The sequence below is a fragment of the Rhineura floridana genome, chromosome 3 (genome assembly GCF_030035675.1).
Source record: "Rhineura floridana isolate rRhiFlo1 chromosome 3, rRhiFlo1.hap2, whole genome shotgun sequence".
In the NCBI taxonomy this organism is placed as follows: domain Eukaryota; kingdom Metazoa; phylum Chordata; class Lepidosauria; order Squamata; family Rhineuridae; genus Rhineura; species Rhineura floridana.
The window spans coordinates 200,420,419-200,435,787 of NC_084482.1; the positions used below are offsets into that span (position 1 = coordinate 200,420,419).

The window sequence follows — 15,369 nt, forward strand, 5'->3', positions numbered from 1 at the left end:
CTCACGGTGGCTAGCCATATGCTTATGGGAAGCCCACAAGCAGGACCTTGAGTGCATTGGCAGTTTTCCACTTACGATCCCCAGCAAGTGGTATTCAGAGGCATTACTACTCTGAACCTGAGGAGGATAAATCTATAAATGGTAACATGAAATGATGGGTGGTACACAAGTAGCATGCTCGATCAGGGCAAGGTTTTCTGTTTACACAATAGAATTTGCTTCCCACATGTGGGTTCCCCATGCCCTCCCCAGATCTGCTCCAGAGGGTTGAGGGAACCTCCAGAAAGATTTAGGAAGTGCATGGGGGGAAGAGAGGAGGGCAGTTACGTTACATAAGCAGAAAACCTTGCACTGATGGATTGTGTTATTTGGATACCATCCGATGGCTATATTCTACCTCCCGTTTTCAGAGACATTATGTCTCTGAATTACCAGTTGCTGGGAAATAACAGTGGGAGAGGGCAGTTGTCTTAATGCCCTGCTTGTGCGTTTCTGTGAACATGAAGGACCACCTATGCTCATACCAATCTGCTCAGCCCTTAAGAACTGCTTCAGAGGCCGAATGAATTCATTCATTCATTCATTCATTCTTCAGAGGCCTTTCTAATATTTATTTGCAATTGGCATAAATTCATTGCTGCTAATGAACTTGTGAAATAGAAAATATTCTGCAGGAAAAATAAAGCACTGGAAAATTTTATACTACAAATTACTGTTTTTTCCTAGGCTGATTGATGGGATTTTGTTCTAGAATAAGCTTATTTTTTTAATGTTTTTAAACTGTTCTTATTGGTGTTTTTTGTTTTTATGCACAGCTTTGTGAAGAATGTCTTCTTAAAGTGGTTTATAAATTTGTCAAACTTAAAACTGGTGGGTCGGGGTGTGGGGCAGAACAGGATGCTGAAATAGGTGGACCTTTGTTTTGATTAATCAAAGGTCCATATCCATGTTGGATTGGGAGGAGCTGGTCACATGGATCTAGGGAATAGTTTATGCTTGAGGAAGGAAACATTTTCAGCCACATTAAAGGAGGTGGTAGTGCGGCTTATATTGAAAAAGTCTGATTTGGATCCCTTTTGAGTTAAACAGCTTTTTTCAAAATCTCCTTCCTAGGTAAGGTGATGTGGCTGGACAGCTCCAGACTCTCTTGGACTAAATCAGGGGTTGCCAACCTTTTTAGGCCTTTGGGCACATCTCAATTTTTGAGCAGGTGCCGTGGGCACAGTCCCCTCTGGTAGCTTCTCCTCCTGACCAGAAAGAGAGAGTGTATGCATACATACACTGCGCTTCTCCAAGGGATCTGTGTAGTTGGATCCAGAAGAGTTAATCTGAGCCTTGAAAAACAGATATTGCTGACAGAGGGAGCGGGAAGAGTTTCACTCTTCCAACGTCCTCCTTCAGCTCTATGTCCCAGTAAGTACACCAAGTGGGGCCTTTTTTGGTGCTGGCCCTTCATCTGTGGGTCTCCCTCCCTGGGAGAAAACATTTGGTTCCATCCATATTTTCTTTTCGGTGGGCTCTGAAAAGGAAATGTCTGTAATATGCCTTTGTCTAGGTAACTGGTTGGTTTTGAACTTGATTTTTTATTGTTTGATGCAGGCTGGCTGTATAGCTGATGCAGAGAAGGTAGCAATTCAGTATATACTGTTGGGTTTTTTAATGTTCTGTTAATCTTTCGGCTTTTAAAAAAATCCTTATTTATGCGTTTTTATAATTGGGGTGGTATAATGTCATTTTTATTGTATTGTGTTATTTTGTATTGCAAGCTGCTTTGAAAGGATTTTGGTCTTAAAAAGCAGCATAAAATGCCTGTTAAAAATTTGAAATGGATTTTCTGGATCCATTTCAATCTGAACTACATCCATACTTTGGGCTCAAGACTGCTCTGGCAATCATAGCCGAGAGTGAGGTTTCACCACTTCCAGCTGGGATGCAAACTGCACCTTTTTCTGGATAACAAGGCCCTTGCTGCTGTGAAGTATGCACTGGTAAATGCTTGGCTTGATTACTGTAATCTGTTGTATGTGTGGGGCTGGCCTTGAAGACAATTTGGAAACTGCAGTGATTCCAGGATGCAGTGCATTGGCGGTTGTCCAGGGAACATATTATACTCATTTTATGAGTCCACTGCTGGTTTCTGAGCCAAATTTGAGATGCTAGTTTTAATCTTTAAAGCCCTAGATCAGCCTTCTTCAACCTGATGCCCTCCAGGTGTTTGGACTGCAGTCCCCATCAGGTTGGGTAAAGCTGCCCTAGATGATGTGGGATATTTCATGGAGCATTTTCTCCCATATGAACACCCTCACCCCACAAGAATTAAAACAAGTCATGAGATCCTGTTGAGAATCCCAGCTGAATCAAGGCTGTCCTTCATTAGGAGAAGTATCTTCATGGTGGTGGCTCCTGCTGAGTGGAATTCCTGTTCCCCAAGTGAACTTGGGGCAAACTAGATGAGATTCCATTGAATAGCATAGCATAGGATTCGCCTTCTTTTCAAAGTAGCATTAATTATGGGTTTTTTCGTGATTGTGTGCTTCATATCTTACAACTCTAATGATGTAGTCATGTTGATATTGTTGTTTTTGCTGTAGGCCACTTAAGGTTTAAAAGTGGCATTGAAGTAGTACAGATTGCACAAATGGGCTATGTACGTGTGGGCTTTCTGCTGGCAGCTTGTGCGTGCCGAGTCATGTAGTTTTTATTATTTTCCCCTCCCATCGGCTGTCTCATGTATTTGCACAGATGTTTTTTGCTTTTTTAAAAAATCTTTGCCCTACGTTACCTGGAACCTTGAGGGAGGCTGAAAGCCGGGCCCCACCCTGACTGCTAAAAGTAAATCTTCATTCCTTCAGTATCCAAGGTAATGCTCGTGCTCTGTGCTTAGAAACAACAAAACCTCACAGAGAACACGATTCTTTGCCAAGAAAGACTGAATTAAGCAGATGTTCATAATTTGCTTATTTTGCATAATTAATCCTATTTTGGTTAGACAAGAAGAAGCGGGGAATTATGCAGCACACTGACATTCTTCCCCTAAGCCGTGGAAATACTCATTGGCCACACCTGTTTCTTTTAAGTCTCTCCTACGTCTCTTAGATTTCTATCTCACATTGCCCATATTCTTTAAACCTTGTATTTAAGCACTAGCGCCTGGAGGCCAGTGCATGTGTGAACGGGGGCACCTGGAGGCAAGTGTGCAGGCTAGCATAGGAGAGACAAAGTGCCTCAGCCCTTTCCTGTGCCCGGTGGAGAAACCAAGTGAGCTGCTAGAGCAGGGATGTGGTGAGCCTTCCCTCCCCCGAGGGTCCATTTTGGCCCCCAATCCCATTTTGGCCTCCAATCCCATTTTGGCCCCCAATCCCATTTTGACACCCAATCCCATTTTCCCCAAACCATGCCCACCCACTAACATCACTAGTGAGGACAGGCGTTTTATGGCACGCTCCCATTTGCCCATCAGCTGATTGGCTGATTGAAGCGTACCTTCAGTCCCCTCCATGTTTGGAAGCACCACGGTTTGCTTTGAAGCTTTGAAAATCGGGGCTTCAAAAGGAAGCATTACCTGACATCACTATGACATCTGGTGATTGACACATTGACAGCCTCACCCACCTGTCAACTTTGGCCTGCCAGGGGTTGGGGAGATGAAGATCCGGCCCTTTGGCCACAAAAAGTTTCCCACCTCTGTGCTAGATGTGGAAAGCTCTCTCCACCCCGAGCAGCATAGAAACACAGCAGGCTGTTGCAAGGCGTAAGGAGCTCTCTGTCCCAGTAGGCTAGTAAACACTTTTTTGTAGGCTAATAACTTTTATGGCCTTATTTACAAGACTGCTTTAAGTGAACCTTCATAACCACAAGGGCCAGAAACTTGCTATTGCTTGCCAGCTTTTCAAACGCAGAGTGACACAGTCTTGGTATCTGGTGAAAGCGTTGGGCCTTGCCTTAGCTCTGAGACAGGCGGCGCCTGGGGTCCAGTTTGGGACATGGGCAGGGAAGAAGCAATAGATGTCTCTGCAGATGGATTGGAAATCAGGTGCAGAATCCAAGCTGGGCAGAAGGTCAAATGTTACAACAGCAGTAAAGAGTTGGTGGGGACAGAACAGATGCGAGCTCAAGAGCAAGGAGAGGGTCACAGTTCAAGGCAGCTAGAGAGTACAAGCCAAGTCCTCTCTCTGAAGACAAATGAGCTGGCTTGGTTGCAAGGTCTTTATAGGGCCTGATGTGTCCCACTTGGCTTGGAGAGTCAGCTGACAATATTTTAGCTGAGAAGATCACCTGACACTCTCTTCAGGCTGGGTCCGCAGGTTTGAGGACACCCTTTCCTTTAAGGCCTGGTCTTCTGAGGAGCTGGAGTGCTGGTGGTACAGGATGTTAAGGCACTGGGAAGACTGGCTACCCGAGACCCTGGTTTGAGAGCCCCGTTGGTTCCTTGTGGAGACAGAATGCATCATTTCTTTTCTGCAACCTGCCTCCAAGGTGACCATGTTTATTTTACCAAGGGTGTGTATCAACATGAGCAGTGAGCCAGCTGGGAAAGTGTTCAGATGTTTTGTACTGTACAGAAGAGCAATGGATACTTTTTTATGCAACCCTTCCCTTCTGGGTGGATTTCAAGGGAAACTGATCTGTCCTCTTCACATTGGAAGCCAGCTATGCCCTGTGCTGTGCTGTTTGGCTTCCCTGGCGGTGGCTTCCACAGTCACCTTTCCTGAGAGTTTTTACGCTTTCTTTAAAAAGGATTGTACATACATATGTGCATGTAACATATTGTTAATTTTATTTCATTGAATGTCTAACTCACCCTTCCTCCCAAAGGAGACCAGGGCAGCAAGTATCAAAATGTTAAAAAAGCACTACAATTTAAAATAAAAACAAAACACATTCAGAACATTTAAAAAGAAGTAAAAACCATCTGAAAACATTTAAAAGCAATTGCATATCTCACAGCTACTAATTTCAAGGTTGCCATGGCCAGTATCTCTGCATGAATGTTAGTGGTACACTTTTTAAAACTGAAAAAAGAAGGTGGATGGTTTTCCTAAAGAATGGGGTGGGGACAGACACAGGAAGTTGCTTGATACTGATGGCTGAGCCACACCATACATTTAAGGCATGTTTCATTTATTTATTTATTATTTGATTTATATCCTGCCCTTCCTCCCAGCAGGAGCCCATAAAGCACATGGTTTCCCCCAAAGAATCCTGGGAGCTATCATTTGTTATGGGCGCTAGGGAGTTGTAGGTCTGAAAAGAGTAAATTACAGTTCCCAGGATTCTTTGGGGAGAAGCCATGTGCTTAAAATGTGCCTTAAATATATGGTGTGAATGTGACGTACAAAAAAAGAGAAAACGATAACTCAAATAAGAAAGAAGGATGGGCTCCTACTGGGAGGAGGAAGGGGTGTAAATCTAATAAATAAAAAATACACATTTGTACAATATGCCCAAATCAAGAACCCATCCTTTTCCCTGGCATCTTCTTTTTTTGCACGTTGTTTTGAGATGCTTCCTGTTTTTGGTGCGTTTTCCTATGGTGTGGATGTGACCTGAGATCCTTCAAGCTTGGTATTGTCTTTGCTGACAGGCAGTGGCTCTCCAGGATTTTAGGCAAGGGATAGTCCCAGCCCAGGCATCTGGAGACTCTGAGCATTGAGCCTGGGACCTTCTGCATGCAAAGCAGATGCTCAGCCACTGAACTATGGCCTTTCCCTAAAGACATAAATTAGAAAGACATAAATTAGTAGTGTTCAAATGGCTGAAAAGAACATCGGTTGCTTGCATTGTTAAGGTGGTTTGCTACGCAGGAGGCATAACGTATGACGACTCCTTTATTTTTAGCTCTCCATATGCCTGTATGCATCTGGATGGGCTGCTATGGCTTTCCTTCCAAATATATCTGGAAGTTAGTAGGTTTGTTGTGAATGTGCTTTCAGTTCTTCTCTTGTCAGGGTCCAGGGCCTTCTTCAAGTTCCAGAACTGGAGCCCATGATAGTAAAATGGATTTGAAAATGAGCAAAATGCCATCTAGTCCCCATCCTATATTAGTGGGGCCCACCATTTCATTTCCCCACAATGCACCCAGAGCAATACTACATTGGGCAAGCCAGGGCATGATGGGAAATTAAAAAGGCAGCTTCTCAGGTCCATCTGCTTAGCAGTAGAGGTCTCAGGACATGTGTTGACACCAGTGGGCCTTGCCAGGGCACTTGGGTCCCAGCAGTAACTGATCCTAGGCCTGGAAATGGGGTTTATTTTTATTTATATATATATACAGCTCGCTGCAGACGATACCATAATCTTAGCAGAAACCAGTAATGATTTGAAACGAATGCTGATGAAAGTTAAAGAGGAAAGCACAAAAGCAGGACTACAGCTGAACGTCAAGAAGACTAAAGTAATGACAACAGAAGATTTATGTAACTTTACAGTTGACAACGAGGACATTGAACTTGTCAAGGATTATCAATACCTCGGCACAGTCATTAACCAAAATGGAGACAATAGTCAAGAAACCAGAAGAAGGCTAGGACTGGGGAGGGCAGCTGTGAGAGAACTAGAAAAGGTCATCAAATGCAAAGATGTATCACTGAACACCAAAGTCAGGATCATTCAGACCATGGTTTTCCCGATCTCTGTGTATGGATGTGAAAGTTGGACATTGAAAAAGGTGGATAAGAGAAAAATCAACTCATTTGAAATGTGGTGCTGGAGGAGAGCTTTGCGCATACTATGGACTGCGAAAAAGACAAATAATTGGGTGTTAGAACAAATTAAACCAGAACTGTCACTAGAAGCTAAAATGTTGAAACTGGGATTATCATACTTTGGACACATCATGAGAAGACATGATTCACTAGAAAAGACAATAATGCTGGGAAAAAGAGAAAGGAGTAGAACAAGAGGAAGGCCAAACAAAAGATGGATTGATTCCATAAAGGAAGCCACAGACCTGAACTTACAAGATCTGAGCAGGGTGGTTCATGACAGATGCTCTTGGAGGTCGCTGATTCATAGGGTCACCATAAGTCGTAATCGACTTGAAGGCACATAACAACAACAAACTCTTGTATCCAGATAGTTGGCCAGCTTTTTTGTCTTGAAGAATTTTTTTTCTCTATGAGGGCTGTGTGAGCATGTGCAAATGTACCCTCCCCAAAGGGAAGAAAATTAAAGCAAGTGTCTGAGCATGTGAAGAGTATTTTTTCTTTCTTTGAAGGAAAGCAGCTTCTGGGTTATGGCCAAGTCCTGGTCCCATCAACAAAAAGATTTCACTTACACAACTGGACTTCCCCCACCCTCTTCTCTCTTTTTGTGCCCCTTAAATTAGTTCTAGGGGTTTCCCCTACCCTCCAAAGCAGATTTGCGGAGGGCGTGGGGTGCCCACAGGGGGAGGAGATGGGAAAGTCCTGTTGTGCAAGTGGAAATCCTTGTGGTGACAGGACACATTAATTGAATATTGCCCTCTGATTTTTGTTGCTTTACAAAGGGAGACAGTGACACAGTGCCACTGTGGATGTGCAGAGTCACTGCAAAAGTGCTACAGGTTATGGGGATTAGTTTTGTTGTTGTTGTTATTCTGTAATTGGATTTATATCCCACCCTTCCTCAGGATCCATGGGCGGCAAATATATCAACAAAAACAATTGAATAGTAAGGGCAGAAGGACTTGTGGGCCTGATTATGTCTTAGTACAGCCTTCCCCAGTCCCCATGATGGGGGACCATGATGGGGCTTTTTAAAGTCTGGGGCTGATGAGGGTTGTAATCCAGAACACCTGGAGGGCACCAGGTGGTAGAAGGTTATCTTATTGCTGCATTTTCTCCAGGTGTGTAGAATAGAAGTCAATAGAGTTTAAGGAGCACTGACGTCATTCTTTAGACCTGTCTTGTGGCAGACTTACCAAAAAGCGGGGGCCACAGTGAGTTTATTAAAACAATCAAGTACTCTTGGATGAAACAGATTATCTCGACCCATTCCAATCTGTGTTCAGGCCTGGTTATGGGACTGAATTGGCCTTGGTCACCCTGATGGATGACCTTTATCAGGAGAAGGACAGGGGAAGTGTGACTCTGTTACTCTTACTTAGGCCACATTCACACCAGACATTTATTCCACTATTGTTCCACTTTAAACAGTCATGGCTTCCTTGAAAGAATCCTGGGAAGTGTAGTTTGTGAAGGGGGCTGAAAGCTGTTAGAAGACTCCTGTTCCCCTCATAGAGCTACAATTCTCAAGAGTTTTCTTGGAAGGGGAAATGACTGTTAAACCATTCCGACAACTCTAGCTTTGCGAGGAGAATGTGGGTCTCCTAACACCTCTCCGCACCCTTCACAAACTACACTTCCCAGGATTCTTTGGGGGAAGCCATGACTTTTTAAAGTGGAATAAAAGTCTGGTGTGAATGTGGCCAATCTCTCAGTAGCTTTTGATACCATTGACCATAGTAACCTTCTGAGCCAATTTTGTGAGATGGGTATCGGCAGCACTGTTTTACAGTAGTTCTGAGCCTATCTTCAAGGTTGTTTTCAGATAATAGCATTGGGTGATTATCTTTAGATCCCCTGCCAGTTGTGCTGTGGCATGCCGCAGGGCACCATCTTGTCCCCCATGCTGTTTAATATCTATATGAAGCCCTTGGGAGCATTCATCAGGCAGTTTGGGGAAAGGTATCAGCAGTACACTGATGATCCCCAGCTCTATTTTTCTGTAACATCTGAATCGGGAGAGACTGTGCAAGCCCTGGACCGCTGCCTGGACTCAGGAGTGGAGTGGATGAAGGCCAATAAACTGAGTCTGAATCCTAGCAAGACGGAGGTGCTATGGGTTGATGGTTCCCAAGTTCAGATAATTGGTCAGTTGCCTGCTTTGGATGGGGTCGTACTCCCTCTGAAAGAGCAGGTCCATAGTTTGGGGGTGCTTTTGGATCCATCTTTGTCGCTAGAGGCCCAGGTGACCTCAGTGGCTAGGAGTGCCTTTTACCAGCTTCAGCTGGGAAGACAGCTGTGGCCATTTCTGGACCAGAATAGCCTGACCGCTGTTGTCCATGCACTGGTAACCTCCAGGGTGGATTACTGTAAAGTGCTCTATGTGGGGCTGCCCTTGAGGTTGGTCTGGAAGCGGCAGCTGGTGCAAAATGTGGTGGCGAGACTGCTCACTGGGGTAGGGTGTCACCAACATGTCACCCTGCTGCTGAAAGAATTGCATTGGCTGCCCATTCACTACCCAGCCAAGTTCAAGGTTCTAGTTTTGGTGTACAAAGCCCTGTACAGCTTGGGATCAGGATAGCTGAAAGACCGTCTTATCCCTTATATACCCAGTGGATCACTGCGCTCTGCAGGTGAGGGCCTCCTGCAGATACCATCTTATCAGGAAGTCAGTTCTGCACAACATAGGAAATGGACCTTTAGTGTGGTGGCACCTACCCTTTGGAACTCCCTCCCCTTAAATATTAGACAGGCGCCATCTCTGTTACCTTTTTGGTGCCTATTGAAGACCTTCCTCTTTCAACAAGCCTTTTAAGTTGAGACCTTATCCCAGTCTGCATCTGTGTTGGAATTGCTTTTTAATACGTTCTTAAATCTTTTTTTAAAACAGTGTGTTTTTAACCTTGTTTTTAAAGATGTCTTCAAAGCTTCTTTAAAAAATGTTTTTAAAGATGTTTTGTTTTAATGTATTTTAAAGTCTGTTTTTATGATGTTTTAAAGTGTTTTTAGTGCTTTTGTTTGCTGCTCTGGGCTCCTGCAAATCAAATCAATCGGTCAATAATCACTCAAGCCCCTTTTGCACGTGTTACAATCATATGCAAGTGAATCCAGCGACTTAATTTTGAAATACAACCCTAAAAGCAGCAACCAGAAATGTTAGTCTAGGAGAAGAACAGCAGGTTGCTCTGTTCCCCCTGTTTTTCTTTGCAATTTATTAAAAAAAACCACAACATTATTGAACATAGTACACAAAACAGTACATCAAAGCAGAATAAGCGTAAGATCCCTATTAAAAGGTAGAGCTAATTTATATATTATGATTGTCACAGTCTGACAACTTTGGAACAAGACAGAGGTAATGCATGTTCACCCCTGCAAATTGGGCAAGGGGGCCTTTCCAAAAGGGGGAGTGTGATAATGGGGGTAGAATCTTGAGACCCATTTTGTTTTATATCTTACACTTATTTGTCATTTGATCTTGCATGTATCCAAGAGTGGGAGTTTGGATCTTGCTGAATTTCACCCATTCCCACATTTCATACTAAAATCTCCTTGCTCTACCCCAGTGAAATCTGGCAGTAGAATTGGTGTCACTTGGCAGCTCCAACTGTGAAATGGTGTCCTTGAGGAGATCTGGCAGCTGCAAAGGCTGTGCAAATTGCAAGAAAACACACACACACTGGAACCATTTTAAATCAGCATACTTCTTTTATTTTAACATAAAACAGGTCCTATAGCCCTGTAATTTGGAGGGTGTGGTCATGTTTGAATAACTTTGATGTCTAACGTGAGAGCCCAGACAGAAGTAGACAGTGAAGTAGAGGGAAATAGAGTGCAGTTTAGTTTAGTTCTTTTATTATTACATTTATATCCCATCTTTCCTCCAAGGAGCTCAAGATGTCATATACGGTTCCCTCACCCTCTCCCAACAACCCTGTGAGGTAGGTTAGGGTGAGAGACTGACTGGCCTGCAGCATGCTTCCCCAGCAAATAGGTGCGGAGTAGTTTCTAGTCCATAGTTTGCTAGTGTTGGGAAGTGTTTCAAAATTATCTCTTCAAACTGAATGAATGGGCAACAAAAATGGCAAATGTGGCTGAGTGTGAAGCGATGCACATTGGAGGGAGAAAAAATCCTAACTTTATATATATAACCTGACGGGTTTGATGAACTGATGCTGACTAACCAGGAAAGAGATCTTGGCCGTTGTGGTGGAGAGTTAATGAAAATGTTGGTACCATGAAAGGTAATATCTGTGCCTTTTTAGTTTACAGTTTAGTTTTCTGTTCCTTTCCTGATGATCCCTAGGATAGAAATTTGCTTTCCCCCTGCACGTTCTACATTGCAGAGTTACATACCCAGTGGGAGTCTCCCAAGAAACCAGCATAGGAACAACCTATCTTGTTTGAGGCCTTGGAGAGTTGTTGTGAGACAAGAGTATTTTTATTTATTTATTAAGCCATCCTTCATCAATAATGGCCTCGGGGGGGCATACAGTAACTATGCAATATACAACACAATAGCTCCATAGTGGCTACATAATCATCACAAAATAAAGACATTAAAATCGGAGAAACATTAAAAGAGAATCAACATTCCAGCAGTGACTAACAATAGTTCAGGGCCTGATAAAATTCAATTTCTTCCAAATGCTTGGATTAAAAAAATGTCTTCGAAGCATGATGAAAGTTTACCAACAAGGAGGCACATGGAACACCCTGGGGAAGAGCATGCCATAGCTGGGAAACACCACTGAGAAAGTCGCATCATGAGTTGCCACTCCATGAACTTCATACAATGGTGGGACTATCAACAGGCTGCCACCAGCAGATTTTACTTGCTGAGATGGTAGATACCTGGAAGAAGTGCTCCATCAAGTTTTTTTAGCCCCAAATGTCAAAACCTTGCATTGGGCCCTGTAGCATGTAGGCAGCCAGGGCACTTCATGCAGAATCAGTGTTAATACGATTCCAATAAGATGCACTGGCCATATTACGCATTAGTTGCATCCATCGTACTGTCTTCAAGGGCAGGCCAATGTAGACTGCACTGCAGCAATCTGGTCTTGATGATTCCATAACATGGATCATGGTCGCAAGGTTTTCCCAGTCCAGGAATGGCCAAAGCTGGCAAACCAGCTGGAGCTGGCATAGGCAGTTCCTAGCCACTTGTACTTCTAGTGACAGAACTACATCCAGGAGCCCCCCCCCCCACGTCCGTGCACACACACACACACAAGACTACAGACCTGTTCCTTCAGGGAGAATAGGACTCCATTCAGAACAGGCTGATTTCCAGACACAGAAAGCACACATCAGTGGTGCCTCTGTCTTATCAGGAGTCCATTTAAGTTTAGCGGGCCTGATCCAGTCCATTGTTGCTTCCAAGCACTGACCAGCACCTTCAAAGCCACACCTGATTCAGATGGTGTGGGGAGAGACCAAGAGCTGGGTGCTATTAGCATATTGATGATACCAGGCCCCGAATCATAAGATTGTAGAGTTGGAAGGGTCCTATAAGGCCATCGAGTCCAACCCCAATCCTCAGATGACTTCTCCCAGTAGCTTCATACAGATTCTAAGTAGCCCTCCAACTCCCATCAGCCCCAGACAGCATGGCCAATGGTCAAGGATGGGGGGAGTTGCAGAACTTCAATATCTGGAGGGCACCAGGTTGGCTACACCTGAGCTACACAGTCTGGCTCAGTTCTGTATGGCTGTTCTTTATTTTGGCAGAGAATATGGCAGAGAATCAATATAAATGTAAAAATGAAACGCTGGGCCATCCAGGAGGCTTAGGGCTGTGTACATAGGTTTAATCTCATTTTATTCTCACGACAGCCCTGTGGGGGAAGCGTAGGTTGAGTGAGAGTGCCAGGGAAGGATTTGAACCCAAGTTTCTGTGGTTCAAGGGACAGTGGCAGAAGAGGGTTCAGAAGAGGGCAACCAGAATGATCAAGGGGATGGAGCGACTCCCTTACGAGGAAAGGTTGCAGCATTTGGGGCTTTTTAGTTTAGAGAAAAGGCGGGTCAGAGGAGACATGATAGAAGTGTATAAAATTATGCATGGCATTGAGAAAGTGGATAGAGAAAAGTTCTTCTCCCTCTTTCATAATACTAGAACTCGTGGACATTCAAAGAAGCTGAATGTTGGAAGATTCAGGACAGACAAAAGGAAGCACTTCTTTACTCAGCGCATAGTTAAACTATGGAATTTGCTCCCACAAGATGCAGTAATGGCCACCAGCTTGGACGGCTTTAAAAGAAGATTAGACAAATTCATGGAGGACAGGGCTATCAATGGCTACTAGCCGTGATGGCTGTGCTGTGCCACCCTAGTCAGAGGCAGCATGCTTCTGAAAACCAGTTGCCGGAAGCCTCAGGAGGGGAGAGTGTTCTTGCACTCGGGTCCTGCTTGCGGGCTTCCCCCAGGCACCTGGTTGGCCACTGTGAGAACAGGATGCTGGACTAGATGGGCCACTGGGCTGATCCAGCAGGCTCTTCTTATGTTCTTATGTTCTTGATCTACTACACCAGGGATGCGGCCCTGCAGATGGTGTTGGACTACAACTCCCATAATCCCTGACTATTGCCCATTGTGACAGGAGCTGATGGGAGTTGGAGTCCAGCAGACTCCAACACCATCTGCAGGGCCACAGATTTCTCCCAACCCTGCACTATATGGTCTTAACTTTTGAACTTGTTTGTGAATGACGGTTTCTGTTTTTTTGTTTACTTTTTTTTCATTTGTTGTGTAATACTGTAGTTCATAAATTTAAAGACTTGTTTTAAAAAGGAGAAGGATCTCCGGCATGACCCTGTAGTAGTTGTTTTTTCAATCAATGCTTTATTTACTGTTTTTGACCTGCTGTTGATATGGAACGTGCTTTTGAACAGTTGCTTTTGGTTGACTGTGGATATTACAAGGAAATGTTGTGAAAAAGGTGTGGAGTCGTGGCAAAGAGTTTGAACTAGGAGGTTCCTCATTAAGATCTTATTTTTTAGCCATTAACTCTCTATTTGGATGAGCTTTTGAGGCTTCAGAAACTGTGGGTTTTGAAGCCAGGAATGAACATTGGGCTGGAGAGAGGAGCCCTCCCTTCCTCCCATCAAACTGGGCACAAAGATATTGGCTTGTTTTAAGCCAGAGTTCACTGGTTCAGATGGAGGGGAGGTGTGTTGACACTTGTTCCCAGCTTTGTTAACCGTGGTTTGTAAAGCCTCTGACAATGGTCTGGGCCAATACACAAGCAAACCACCATCAACCTCCAGCCCTCCCTCCCCCTATAACATGAAGACAATACTACTGACCTGTACTTTATAGGTTGTAAGTATTACTGAGATAATGCATGTGAGGTACTTCAAATTGACACCTTTTTTAAAAACACTAAATATGAGCATTAATTAAGATACAGGGACCCCAAATAACATGTCCTTGGGGAAAACATGCTAACTGGGGCTGATGGGAGTTTGTTTATTTATTTATTTATTATTTGATTAATATCCTGCCCTTCCTCCCAGCAGGAGCCCAGGGTGGCAAAGTTGAGGTCTTAAAACATTTGGAGGGGGCACCATGTTGGGTAGGCTGCTGCTGAGGTGTATTTACGCTGATAGCTGTCACTCAGTCACTCAGTCACTGATGGAAGTTCCTGCCACTGCTCAGCTGTTAACACTCAACAGTAGTTTGGTGTTAAATTACTGCTGGGAAGACCAGCGGTCGTTCACAGCTATCTCCCAAAAGGATGCTTGAAAACAATAGTTGGGATGGCTCTGGATTTTGTCTTCATGGACAGAAAGAGATGGATATTTATAGAGCATCCTTTTAAAAGGGAATAGCAGGGGAATACCTTTTATTAGGACCCATTGGAAAGATCACAGAGATGTAAATAACACCCTGCATACGCTCTTAATCAATGCAAGGGATTATGGGATAGCGACTTCTTACCTTGGGGGACCAGGGATGACCCCTATTAATGCATTCTAATACCTCATATGAGGGAGAACCAGAGGGGGGCAAGCGTACTAGGAGCATAGGAAAGTGCCTCATACCGGGTCGACATTGGTCGATCTACCTTAGGTATTGTCTGCGCTGACTTGTAGTTACCCTCCAGAGTTACAGACAGGTGATAGTGGGGATGGCTCTGGATTTTGTCTTCATGGACAGAAAGAGCATCCTTTTAAAAGGGACTTGATGGCTTTATAGGCCCCTTCCAACTCTACTGTTCTGTGATTCTATAAGATGCTGGGTATTGAACCTGGGATCTTCTGCATGCAAGGCAGATTCTCTGCCGCTAAGCTACAGTCCTTTCCTGTAATGCCGCATGGACATCTGCTAGTTGGAGGATTAGCTTCTGAAGCAGAGTCTTTTTGATTCATGTAGACGCTCTGCTAGATTTAGTACAGTAGGGCCCCACTTTACGGCGCTTTGCTTCTCAGCGCTTCGCTAATGCGGCGGTTTTGAATTGTGTCCATGTCCCATATGCTCGGTGCTTGTTCCATTTTTGCAGTGATTTTGCGGTATGATGCGAAGAGCTTGGAAAAGAGAGACGCTGAGTGTACAAATTGATGGCGCCCGCCACCCTGAACATGTTGTCAGAGCTTGGAAATGTTCCTTTTTTAAGCTACAGTTTATTATTTATTTATTTATTTATTTATTGTATTTGTATAT

The 15,369-nt window shown here is 44.1% G+C and overlaps 1 protein-coding gene across 3 annotated transcripts in view; it reads left to right on the plus strand.

The window, feature by feature from the left end:
• Nucleotides 1-15,369, plus strand: part of PBX2 (PBX homeobox 2) — a 43,122-nt gene that overhangs the window by 4,443 nt on the left and 23,310 nt on the right. The gene's annotated exons all lie outside the window — the stretch shown is intronic.